This window comes from Manis javanica, chromosome 5, assembly GCF_040802235.1.
Source record: "Manis javanica isolate MJ-LG chromosome 5, MJ_LKY, whole genome shotgun sequence".
NCBI classification, from domain to species: Eukaryota; Metazoa; Chordata; class Mammalia; order Pholidota; family Manidae; genus Manis; species Manis javanica.
In genome coordinates, this window is record NC_133160.1 from 4,962,854 (window position 1) to 4,976,666 (window position 13,813).

Consider the following 13,813-nt stretch of genomic DNA (forward strand, 5'->3'; position numbering starts at 1 on the left):
TATGAGGTACTTAGAATAGTGAAATTCATAGACACAGAAAGAATGGTGGTTAGCAGGGGGGAAGAAATGAGGAGCTGGTTTTTAATGGGGACAGAGTTTGATTTTTGCAAGATGAAGAGACTTCTGGAGATCAGTTGTGTAACAATGAATATACTGAACACTGCTGAAGTGTATACCTAAAAACAGTTAAATTTAAGGGAAGGTTCATATTGCATATTCTATCACAATTAAAATTTTTTAGTTTAAAAAGGACATAATATAAAGAACATGTTTGAAAATGCAAGCCCAGTTGGTACTTAAACACCACTGAAAACTCATAGTCTTTTATAGGTAATTTGCAGTGCTTTCCACGTGTCACAGCTGTCTGAGCAATGATAATAGTCGCCACAGGAGGGCAGTCGTTTCTCTCTTTTCGGACCTTGGGACAGACTCGTCTGACTCTTGGGGACAGAATTACGCAAGTTACAACCAAGTCTTGGCAGTTAGTGTGATCCGTTTTGTGCCATACAGAAAGATTAATAATAAGTGGTTTGTCTTAGATGGGAGGATTTTTTGCGCTTGAGGTTGCTAAGTAAGAAAGGGGCCTTTATAAAACTTGCACGGAAGGACACTTTGGACGGCTCTGAGGTTCAGAGAGCCTGGGACTGAGCTACCTTGGAAGGCTGTGGCCTAAAATAGTTTTGAGATCCATCAGGAAACCATTCTGGAATGTACACCTCTTGCACAATTTAACGTCTCTGTTTGGGGGGAAGGTGTTTAAATTACAACATTGTTTGACAACAGTTTGACTATATAAAGGATGCTTTTTAAACAAGCCTCAGATTTGACGGATGCCTCTATTGTCCAAGCTCAGTCACCGAAAGGGTTGGTTGGAGACTACGGGGGGGTGGGGGTCAGTTCTGATGACACGGAAGCAGTTTATATCATAACGTTGAACAGCCTACTTTCACAAAAAGCAAGAATTTCTTATGTCCCAGGTATTATTTCCAGTATTTGAAAACCATTGATAACCTTACTGAATAGCACCTGTGAATGTATTCATGGCAATCAGTCATTCATGGGCAGTGTTATTAAACTTGTTCAGCTAAAGCCTTAGGACATTGGGCTTATCTATTCGAGGATTTCTTCATTTGTCCATCCTTTTATTGCAGGTTATTTTTAATTGAGTGTATCAGATAAAATGCAGATTTTAAGTGGCAGCCTGTTTCAGTAGCTTTTGTATCATTTCCAAGGCACAGCTATGAGAATGATCCTCATTTCTGTAAATCACTGTCTTTTATAGTATGCACAATTTAGGATTTCAAAAGACATACACACTTATTTTTCTGAGCAGTTGCAGAGAGAGTACTAACACAGGACACTCACTGTGCTTGTTGAGACAAAAAAAATAAAATGGCAGTTTAAAAAACCCTTAATGTGAGCCACAGTGGCTGGAAGCCAGCCACAGGCTATATAGTACCACAGATACCTCTCGTGGTGACAGATCCCTCTTAGGAGCAACCAGTTGAAAGGCACATGGCTGTTGTTTCCTGTTAATGAAATACGGCAGCTTATATATGGGTCCAAAGGTCGCTGATAAAAAGACTCACCCTGGTAATTATTATAATTACATCCCAAGGTCTGAACTATCAGAATCAAGAAAGTAATAGCAGCAAATAGCTGCTAGACAATGAACTGCTTGACTTTAAACCAAGCAGCACCAGTCACTACACTGAGAACAAGAGCTGTGTTTAACCTTTTCCAAGGTAGCCTTTTCACGTAACAGGCCATTTGCAAACTTTAAACAAGCACTTGTTGGTAGTGAGAAGCTCAAGTATTTCAAAACCAGAGAACCACTTTCCCCCGGCTAAAGGAGGGTAACATGATGGCAGCATTGCAATTACCTGTGAGCATTGACAGAACAATTTTTAAAGGGACTCCAGGATTTTTCTATTACATAGAAACAGCCATTTTGTCAGCTAAATAATTTGTCTTCAGCAGAAAATAAAAGTTGCATTACAGAGGCACGCCCAGGTTTGCTGCTGGAATAGAAGGATTTAAATACAGCTGCCTCCTGGGAGTGCAAAAATCGATTTTAAATGGACTCTAGGAACAAATTTGCTTGTTCTGTCCAACCACAGAGTATCATTAACTAGCGTGCACTCTGATGCCAACTCCCTCAAAAGCAGAAAGCTAATATTTGAAAGTAGGAGCCTTCGGGAGGAAGTGGATGTGCCAAACTCAGCACTGGGGTCATGGGTACGTGGAGCCCGGGATGGGCACTGGAGACCGCAGGCTGAGCCCAGCTGATTTTAAAGCTGACGGACTGGTCTCCTCTGGAAGTGGCCATGGTTCCTGACCTCAGTCTCTCTCAGTTTCCTAAGCCTGGATTTTAGAACATGATCCCAGAGATGTTGATGGGCACTACCTGACACATGCACGTCCATGTGGTCACTGAACGGTCAATGCCCCCAGAAGCACCAAAACTAAATAAATGCAAATGAGGTTTGAAGAAACGGAGGAGGGCGGAAGCGCTCACATCTTCAGGTTGCAGCCTGGAGGCGGAGGGCGGACGGGGCAGGATGTCGTTGGGATGTCCTCAGGGGCAGGACAGAGTTGCTGGAGCTCCTGTCAGGCAGTGTGGGTGGAGGGGCGGCCCAGTCTGTGACCGGAGCCAGTGAACGGCATGTCCACGTGTGTCTACCAGCAACCACCAGTCCTCTGGCAGTGCCTCCTGTTCGAGGGCTTAAGACCCTGTCACCTGGGTGTGCACTTGCGGCTGCAGCGGCCACCTGGTTACTCTGTCCGCCTTGTCCGGCACAGTCCCTCTTTCTGCAGTGTGGCTCTGTACGTCTTGCCACAACACACCTGACCTTCACCTGAGCCCACCATCATGCAGGGAAATTCCAGGCTGGTTCAGAAATCTCTCTGAGTGTTGGGATATTTAGGGAATTGGTGAAAAATACAGAGTCCTGGGATGGATCCCCTGCCCCCACCAGGCTTAAGAGATTAGAATCTTGGGGGGTTGCACCCAAGAATCAGCATTTTCCAAGGCCAGATTGGTTGCAAAGCCCGCTCTGAGGGCCACCTGCTCTCCAGGCTGGTTTCACAAATGTCGGGAAAACTGAAGAGGTTTTCTGCAGCCAGGCCCTAAGCATTTTATTCTGGGTGGTTCTACCCAAAAAGAGTGATTCAGCATCTCTCTGCTGACCTGTCAGCTGGCTTTTGTTCCACAGGGAATGGAAGCAGGCAGGGCCTCTGGAAGTGACATATGATGCGTGTTAGAATTTGCTGGGCCTGCTCCATGGTCGGCACCTAGATGGTGTGCTCAGGTGACCTGGAGCGAATGTGACAGCTGTTTTGCAGTGACAGAGCATGACCCATGGGAAGGGGAGGAGGAGAGAGACCAGGAGAAGATTCAGGATCTGCCGATTGCAGAGAACTAACAATTCCAGGCCAATGGCGGGTATGTCATACAGAGCAGAAACAGGACTAATTCACTATTTGAAAATGCGTATGTCTGACTTTGCAGACCTGTTTGGTTCTGGCTAAGAGTGATGTTCCGCTTAGGTAACACAGACCCATCTCAGAATAAGAACAACTGCTTTTTTAGCATAGTTCTTACCACTTATTTTGGCAAGTAGGATGATCTCAGCACGGATGGATGGCAGTGTACTTTTTTCTTTAATTTTGTTTTAAAATTTTTTTTTTAATTTAAGTTTTTTAAATTTTGAATCAAAATTAAAATTTTGTTTCCAAAAAAACTCCTTGAAGAATCAGAAATTAGTCACGGAAAGGTGGGTCCTTCACATGTTCACCAAGTGTGAATTCATTTCCTAATCACAACGTTTTTACCTAAATGAAACGGACACCAGAATTTTTCTTAGTGCTGTTTTCCAACAGTGAATCTTTTTTTTTTTTTGGTATATTTCTAATTTTTTGAGGTGAAAACTACATACAGTAAGATTCCCCCTTTTGAGTGTACAGTTCTCTGGGTTCTGACAAGTGCATGGTCATATAACCACCACCACAATCCGGAGCCCCTCCGTCACCCCCCACATCCCACTGGGCTCCTCTGCAGCCAGCCACTGCCCTACCAGCCCTCCTAGCAACCACAGGTCTCTTCACCTCCCTGTAGTTGTCATTTACAGAAATTCGTATAGAACTGTGTCACTACATGTTTGTTCTGGCTTCTTTCATTCAATATAATGACTTTGAGACCCAGCCCTGCTATTCGGTGAATCACCTCTTCCTCTGTTCTTTCTGCCGAGTAATATTCCATTGAATGGATATTTCCCCGACTTGCTTCTCCATTCGCCAGTTCAAGGACATATGTTTGTTCCCAGTTTGGAAGGATTATGAACAAACCCATAACAAACATTTGCATATGAGCTTTGTGCAAAAACATGTATATTCATTTCTCTTGAGATGAGGTTTTTAGGTCATAAGGTAGATGGATGTTTAACTTTATAAGAAACTGCAAACTCTTCTCCAAAGTGGATGTCCCAGTCTGCACTCCCACCAGCCAGGAATGAGCACCCCCAGGGCCCCACAATCCCACCATCACCTTAGTATTATTAGAGTTTGTTTTATTTTGTTTTTAAGCCATCCTAGTAGGTATATAGTGATAAGTCACTGTGGTTTTAATTTGCATTCCACTTATAACTAGTGATTTTGAAAATCTTTCCACGGGTTTATTTGCCATCTACATGTTTCCTTTGGTGAAATGTCTGGTCAAATCTTCTAACCACTTTTTGTGTTGGGTTGTTGGAGAGTTATTTATAGATTCTGGACACAGTTCTTAATGAGACACATGTTTTGCTAATATTTTCTCCCAGTCTGTGTCTTGTCTTTTCATTCTCCTAACAGTGTTTTTCAAAGAGCAGATTTTTTAAGACGTTTTGGCAAAGTCAATTTATTGTCTTTTTCTTTGACACATGATTCTTTTCATGTCATATTAAGAAATCCTTGCTTAACTCAAAGTTACAGTTTTTTTTTCCTAGGTTAACTTCTACAGGTTTTATAATTTTATGCTTTGCATTTAGGTCTGTGATCCACTTTGGGTGAAATTTTGTTTATGATGCAAGGTGCAGATCAAGGTTCTTTTCTTCACATGTGGATGACCAATTGTTCTGGTGTCATTTATTGAAAAAACTATCCTTTGTCCATTGAAATTCCCTCTGCATCTATATTGAAAGTAAATTGGCCATACATGTGGGGATCTATTTCTGGACTCCAATTTGTTCCACCAATCCAGTCTTTCATCAGCACTGCACTGCCTTGATTACTGTAGCTTTACAGTAAACACTGAAGTCAGAAAAACATGAGTCCTCCAACATTGTTCTTTTCCAAAATTGTTTTGGTTATTTCAGAACTTTTGCCTTTCCATATAAGTATTCAAATGCACTTGTTGATTTGTACAAGAAAATGCTGGGATTTTTTTTGAGGGGAGAGGGGGGTGAGTTTATAGATCAGTTTGGGAAATATTTAACATTTAATAATACTGTCTTCCAATCCATGAACACAGTATATCTACCCACTTATTTAGATCTTCTTTGATTTCATTCATCATTGTTTTGTAGTTTTCAGTGTAACAGATCTTGTACAGACGTTGGATTTATAGCTCTTTTTCATGGTTTTTGTTTGTGTGTTTCTGCTATCTGCATGCTATCTGCAAACAGAGACAATTTTATTTTTCCCTCTCCAATCTGTCTCTGTTTTTATTTTCTTGCCATACTGTACCAGCTAGAACCTCCAGTATGATGTTGAATAGGAGTGGTAAGAATGGACTCATGTTTGCCTTGTTGCCAACCTAGGGGAAGTGCATTGAGTTTTTTGCCATTAAGTATGATATTAGCTATAGGCTTTTTGTAGACACCCTTTATCAAGTTGAGGACATTACTATTACCAGTCTGCTGAGAATTCATCATGAATGGATGTTGAATTTGGTCAAATGCTTTTCCTGTATTAAGATGATTAAATGCTTTTTCTGTATCTGCAAATAGATGAATTACATTGACTGATTTTCTAATGTTAAACCAGCCTTGCATTCCAGGATAAACTTCACCTGATTGTGCTGTATTATCCTTTTTATATTTTGCTGGATTTTATTTGATAATATTTTGTGGAGGATTCTTTCATTTGTGTTCACAAGCATATTTCACAAGTTCACAAATCTATCATTTTCTTTTCTTATAATAGTTTTGGTATTAGTGTGATGCTATTCTCATAAAAATGAGCTGAGACGTGCCTCCCCCTCTGTTTTCTAGACGAGTATGTGTAGAATTAGGATTATTTCTTCCTTGAATAGTAGTATTTACCAGTGAAGACAACTGGTCTGGAGTTTTTTTGTTGTTCTTAGGAAGTTTTAACTATGAATTTCATTTCTTAATAACTACAGGCTTATTCAGATTATCTATTCTTTCTTGAGTGGACTTTGATAGTTCATATCTTTAAGTCATTTGTCCATTTCATCTAAGTTATTGAATTTTAGGGCATAAAGTCATTTGCAAAATTCCTTTTGTTATCCTTTTCATGTCCATAGAGTCTATAACAATTTCCTTCTTTTCTTCTTTAAACTGCTCATTTTTGTCTTCTCTCTTTTTGTTCTGGTCATTCTGGCTATAGGTTTATTTCATTGATCTTTTCAAAGAATCAGCTTTTTGTTTCATCAATTTTCTCTCTCATTTTCCTGAGTTTAATTTCATTGATCTCTGCTCTTTATAATTTCTTTCCTTTCTTAAGGCTTGTGTAATTCATTCAAGACCTTTCTTGTTTTCTAAGCACTGGTTCCACGATTCCCTCTTAGCACTGCCTTTTACAAATCTTGGTGTATTGTATTTTTATTTGTAGTCAGTCCAAAATATTTCCTACTTTCCCTCGAGATTTCCACTCTGACCCATGGGTTATTTAAAAGTGTGTTTAACTTCCAAACATTTGGGTCTTGTGCAAAATTCCTGGTAATTCTGCATTGGCTTGTGTGGGTTCATAGATGTGATTGTCCCCCTTGCATGCAGGGACCCAATCCTGGCTCAGACGAGCCTCAGACAAGCTTGGCCAACAGGGAATGAATTGGCTCATGACAGAAGGTTCCATAATAGCTCTTCAGTGGAGGGTCTTGGGCCCTCCATTCTTAGCAATAGCCGCATAATCTCCCTGCTAGCAGCCAGCCCCAGCCGCAAAGACCCAGGGGCACGCAGTGTTCTGATTGGCCAGCCCAGTCCGTGCCCCTCCCTGGAGCTGGGGGTGGAGTTAGCACGGAGGGGACCAGAGCAGGGAGCAACAGGGTCCCCAGGAACATGGAGTGGCATTAGCGAAGAGGGGGTCATGGGTGTCTGGTTGTCCAAAACAGTGAGGGTCTCCCACACACAGACTCAGAAGTGCTTGAAATTCCATATAAGAGTTTGAAGTTTTCAATCTTGGGATATTTTTTAACTTTTGGGGGCTCAATGTTTTCAGATTTCAGAAGTAATATGCATGTGTTTTAACAAAGGAAACAGAAAATGTACGGCTTTGATAGGAGCAGAGTTACGCATCTCCCCAGCCTCCAACCCCACCCTGGAACCCACCTTAGCCCTGCATTCCCGCTGTTAGTAGCCTGGGAGGCCCCTCCCATACCCCTCACTGGGCTGTGCAGTTCCAGACACGCTTGCTTGCTTGCGTGTGTGTGTGTGTGTGTGCGTGTGTGTGTGTGTGTGTGTGTGGAGGGGTGGGGGTGCGGGGTTAAAGGACTGGCGGAGGGAGTTGTTTTGCTTTTGCAGAAGCAGACCCAGGCCACGCACGTGATTGTGCAACTTGCTTTCGCTCACTGCATGATAAATCTTGGGCTTCCCCACCTGTCAGTAGAGAGAGCCTGCAAACAGTACAGTTGGTTCTAGCTAGACCGGCAGCTGGGGGCCTTTTCATTCACTGCTCCTACTGAGGGCGTGGAAGTGCAAAGACCTCTTGAGATTTCTAAATTTGGTCAGAGTGTATGAGGCTGTGCAGGGTGCCTCTGGGCTAAAAATACCAGCCCGGGCCTGGGGTGGAGGCCGCACACTCAGAGAAGGCTAGCTGGGGAAGCCCAGCGGCGGCTTGACAGAGCATCTTCATTCTCCTCCAGAAAGCCTTGGCCTCTACTGACGCCCACACCGCTGGGCACACAGAGGGCACAGGGGCCCCAGTCTCCAGGTGGCCGGGGCATGATTATAAAAGCTGCCCCAAATTGGGCCACTTTCCCCCACGGTCATGGTATCCTGCTATTCAATTCTGCCTCAGGATTTGGACCAACTAGGGGTACCACTACACCGATATTCACTTATTTTCAACTCACATTTGAAAATCAAATACATTTTTGTTCAAAAAAATTTCACAACACTACAGCAAATGGGAAACCAATATCACTAGTCATACACAGTCATGATGTATAAATAGTCATATGTAGGTAAATAGATAGTATATGTCATAATAATAAATAATACTGTTGTCTCGTTATTAACACTTCTGAGCATTTGCTCGTTGCCAGGTGCTGTTCTAATACTTCACAATATTAACCCATGTAATCCTTGCAGCAGCCCCCTGGGGGAGATACGCTGCTGCCGCCTTCCTTCTGTTATTCCCATTTTGCAGATGAGGAAAGAGACTCAGAGCAGGGGCACCTAAAAATAGCCACGTCACTACTAAAACCAAACACGGGACCACATCAATTGTCCTGGTGCCTGTGGTGGGGAAATTCAGTTGTGCTGGACATTGAACCTCTGTTTGCTGTCTGCCTTCGCTTCATTCAGTTACTCAGCTATTCAAGTGCTCACTGAGCATCTGCTGTGTGCCTGGCACTGGGGAGGGAGGGACTCTGTCCCTGCCCCTCATGAGCTGCATCCAGGAGTGGGAAGGGGTCTCATGGACAGGCATGTGGTAGGGGCTTCCCGCTACACTGGGGGAGGGCAGAGGGCAGAGGGCATTCGACAGCCTGGGCCAGGGGTGGGGATGACGCTGGACGAAGTTTCTAAACTTTTAAGGATGACTAGGAGCGAGGTGAACTACGGGAGAGGAGAGGAGACTTTGGCGATTCAGGTACATTAAAAACATGGATTAAAGTCAGTTTCATGTCTTCCCTGGACACCCCTATTGTTGACATACCGAAAGAAGGCTTTGACGTCAGTTTCCTCCTCTGTAAAATGGGAATAATGGTACCAGCCTAGAAGATGAACGTATCACACACAGTTTGTAAAGCATTCCGGCAGTTTCTGCCACAGAGCAAGTGCTCAAAGTGTCACTAAAATGACGATGATAATGATGGTGATAGTTCTGGCAAGTGGCAGTGTTTTTCCATTTACTCTAGCAGTGTCATAAAAGTTTTATTCTTTAAATGTATTTGGTTTTAACAAGTGAGTACCAAGTGGCATACTGGCATGGAGTTTAAAGCAGTATCACTATTATTTTGCATACGACCTGGAATTTTACAATTACACACACACACAAAATTAACCTGTAACTTCACAAGGCCCTTCTGTCTTCCTGAGGCTTTATTTTGAAAGAAGTGGAAATCGAAAACCATTCTTTTAAATGAATAGCTATTCATTTATCTGATGGGGGATTTAAATTCCTTACCAAATGGTAAAAGCAACCTAATAATGAGCAATATTTCTAAGTAGCACAGCTCTCAGCGTGGGGTTTTCTAAATCTGATTTAGATGGGGAAAACATTTGTCTTTCACAACTGAAGTTTCTCTTTGCAAAGCCATGTGGCTTTGCAAGGACAGTTATCCGTGTAACCAAGCCTCGGCTAGAAGTTGAATTTTTCTTTATCTCTCCCCACTTCCAAATGCGTTCCCCAGGATGTCAGGGAGGAAGGTAGTATTTTGAGAAAAGTTAAAAATCTGCGATTTTTATTTAAACGGATGACAGAAGACAGAGCACAAACCTGGCCTCGGTTTCTAGCTACCACCTCCCATTTGCCGAACTAGGTACCACTTCAGAGCTTCATTTCCTCATCTTAAACCTCTCTGTGCCTCAGTTTCCCTCTTGGATTGTTGCAATTGTGAAATAAGATAATACAGAGAAACGTGCTTAGCACCCTGGTACCTGGTAAGTGCTAAGTGGATGTTTTCTAGTATTACTATTATTATTATTATTATTATTATTATTATTATTATTATTATTATTATTAATGTCTATAGACTGGGGATAATCCCACCATGGCTGCAAGGTGGTTTGAGGATAACATGGGCCTACACTGGACAGCATCTGCCTTTCGGGAGCAGCTTTAGAAATCTGGACAGAGCCGTGAACAGACACCCACGGTGCTGAGGGGGTGGTGAAATCCAAGGTCAGGGCCGTCTCAGGCAGACTGTAAAAGGGAAACAGAATCCGAAGGAAAGAGAATTGAGGTTGCTGCTTTTCACTTTTCTTCACAGGAAGTGCAAACCAAGGAGAACCCGGTGCCAGCCCCACTGCCCATGGACAAGCGCGCACACGTGGCCCAGATGGAGCGGCGGCTGATGGGGGATGCTGCCCCCCGAGCCGCCTTACTGCCCCCATGACAGTACAGTATAGCCATGACGGGCCAGTGGTCATGTCCAGCTCTGCCTGGTCTAAGCTGTTCACACTGATTATCCCACTTAATCTTCCAACCATCCCTTGAGGGAAATGCTGTCATTATGCACCTTTTACAAAGGAGGAAAGCAAGGCACAGAGAAGTTAAGAAACATGCCCAGGCCACACAGCTTACAGGTAGAGTCGGGATCTGAACCTGGGTGGTGTGACTCCTCAGTCCCGACACTCAACCATCCCTCACCTGCTTCCCTTCAGAACTGGGGTGCTGATGTAGGCACCCCTTAATCTAGGCCCCAATGTAAAGGCCACCCCTGGCCATTTGGTTACCCACCTTGGCTCCGGAGCCATCCTGCGGTAGGGCCAGGGGAGGCGAGAGGCACCCACACTGGGCACAGCCTTTACAAAGGAGGCACGGGTCGGGAGGAATGTGTCTGGGGAAACACTTGCCAGGAGTGAGCTGGCCGTGTCGAGGCGGGTGGACGGGCAGGAACTGGTCAGGGAGGCGGGAACCCCTGCAGGCTCTGAAATAACGAGGATGTGCCCAGGGTGACTCAGAAGCTTCCAGCTGGGTCAGCGGGAAAATGATGCTGTGGACCTTGGCTTTCAGTGCTTCTCTGCTGCCCAGCTCACACCTGACCTGCTCCATTTGCACAGCAACTTGAAAAATTCAGACCTAATGAGAGTGGAGCATAATTCCTAAATAACAATTCCATTTCTGAAAACAAATCCAAATGTCACCAAGTATACACACAGGAATTCATCCCCGTGGTAGGCAGAATACTGCCCTCCACAGCTGTCAGTCCTCCAGCCCCATGGAACTGACTTCTGCCAGCAACCATGAGCTGCTAACAGATTCTGCCATGCAGCCTGCGACACCCTGGTCTTAGGCCCACGAGGCCGACGTCAGACTTCCAACCTCTAGGGCCGTAAGAGAATAAATTTGTGTTGTTTGGGCCACTACGTTTATGGTCATTTGTTACAGCAGCCACAGGAAACAAACACAATTCCTATTTCATTTTTGTTAATAAAATGTTAATAATTTGCAGACAGAGCTGGCGTTGGTGAGCAGCGTCCTAGGTACTGTACAGTCATTTGGCCCCAAACCTGCACCTGAGTCTGCCTGGGATAAGGGCACAGTGAAGTGAGGGGCGGGGTTGGAGAGGGATGTGCCCCAGGCCCCTCCATCCATGAAACCTGGTCAGTCTGACACCAAAGACACGCACCACTCATTTTGCGTCCCCTATTTTCTTTGTGTATCTTGACACTATCTTTGTCTAAAAATTAGACAGTTCTTAGACCCATAGAAGGATTCTGCTAGGATTCCACTAGAGACCATTTTATCTCACTTTAGTTATCTTGAAAATGAGCAAAGAGGCCCAGAAGGGTTAACTGGCATGTCTGAAGCCACACAGCCAATCGACTTAAATGGGATGAAACCATTACATCGAGCTATTGCCCAACGATCCTCTGAGCAGATCTGAATATGGTGGAACAGAGAAGAGATTGTGGGTTGCCCCCCAAAATCCATTCTCCTCTTTCACCTCAGTTATAATTTTTAGCCAATCACATGGCCACTCAGGATAAAGACACAATTCCCTTGCAGGAACTAATAAAGCGGGAAAATTCCATTACCAGGCTTTCTGGGAGAGAAAAATATGCTGTTTCAAAGTTAGCTTTTCGTAAAGGCCCCTCATGCCCTCCCACGCCTGGTGCTGACCCTGGCTTGCTGCCCCTTCCTAAGGAGGAGCTCTGTCTGCAGGGCCTGGGATGGCTCAGCTCCCACCTGGTCCACCCCTTGCCTCTAAAAGCATTTCTCTTTGGCCTATGCCAGTCACATGACCATACCTAACCACCAAAGAGACTGGGCAGTATGGGGTGTGTTCTGCTCAGCACCCTGCTCACTATTGGGGGTCTGTTACTATGGGGAGAAAGGATGTTGGGGAACCTAAGCCACATGGGAGCTTGACAGCTACTGGGTAAAACTGAATTTCACAATCCCCTTTCTGTCCTGTAGGCAGAGGGCTGTATTTCCCCCACTGACCCTCTTGTATAGGGACAAATGTATATTGAAATCATAGTCGCCCCAGAAAATCCAGGCTCTCTGGTGAGTCCATACTGCTGGAGCGAGCTAGGAGCACAAGCCCTGGAGTCAGGCTGCCTGGGTCCAGAGCCCAGCACCGCCCCTGCCCGCTGGGCAGCTGAAGGAGCTTCCTGCGGCTGCCATCGGAAGGTTGCACAACTGCAGTGGCTTCAAGCCGCGCACACTGTCCTCTTGCGGTTCTGCAGGTCAGTCGTCCAAAATGGGCCCCGAGGTGCTAAAACTAAGGTGTCCGCAGGGCTGTGCTCCCTCCAGAGGCTCCATGGGAGAATCTCTTTTCCTCTTTTACCGGCATCTGGAGGCTGCCCGCATTCGTCGGTGTGTGGCCTTTTCTGCCGTCCTCAGTGCCAGGACAGGCAGTCTTAACTTTCTCGCTCTGACACTGACGCTGTTGGCACTGTCTCCCACACTGAAAGGATCCTGGTGATGACGTGGGGCTCTTCTAGGTAACCCCCAACATCTTTAATCTGAATTAGTTGCTGGTGTTTTTAAACTAATTTCACATTAAAATTCAGAGTTCCTGTTTCCACTGACTTAACAGATGGCACACAGGGGGCCTGTTCCCAAGGATGCTGAGAACCAACCGAGCTGTGGCTTCCCCAGGGGTGCCAGCTAGCAGCCAGGGCTGAGAACTAGGGAATTTTCAGATGCTCACCGATAGTCAGAGCTCAGGCAACCTCAAACTTTTCTCAGTGCCTGAGAGGGAGGCAGAGACAGAGAGACAGACTGAAATCAAGGGTTGTGCAGCAGGCTGTGCCCCACAGAGAGGAAGAGAGGGCAAATGAATCCATTAATGTTGGAGCTATAACAACGGGACTTTGCCACATCCACTTCCGGTGACAGATACTTGAGGGGCTGCCTGGACACTTCTGGAAGCTTCCACCACCCAGGCAATCCTTCACAGTGATTGGTGTGGACTCCTTAGACCTGTGAGGGGTGGACTCAGGATCAGTAACACCTTTTTCTTCTATTCCCAGCCCCCCAGGATGTTAGAGCCCAAGGTGTGGGCCCTGGGAGCCCCAAGTGTCCCTTCCTGACTGCTTTGTAAGTGATCACCAGCCCTTCCTGTCCCCACTCCTGAGACGGGAAACCCTGCTGGGGCGCCTTCGCCTCAGATGGAGGGTTACTGTGAGTTTTCATGCTCAGTGACGGGGAAGGAGCAAGCCATTGAGTAAATGTATTGCTGGAGTCCACAAGCACCTAC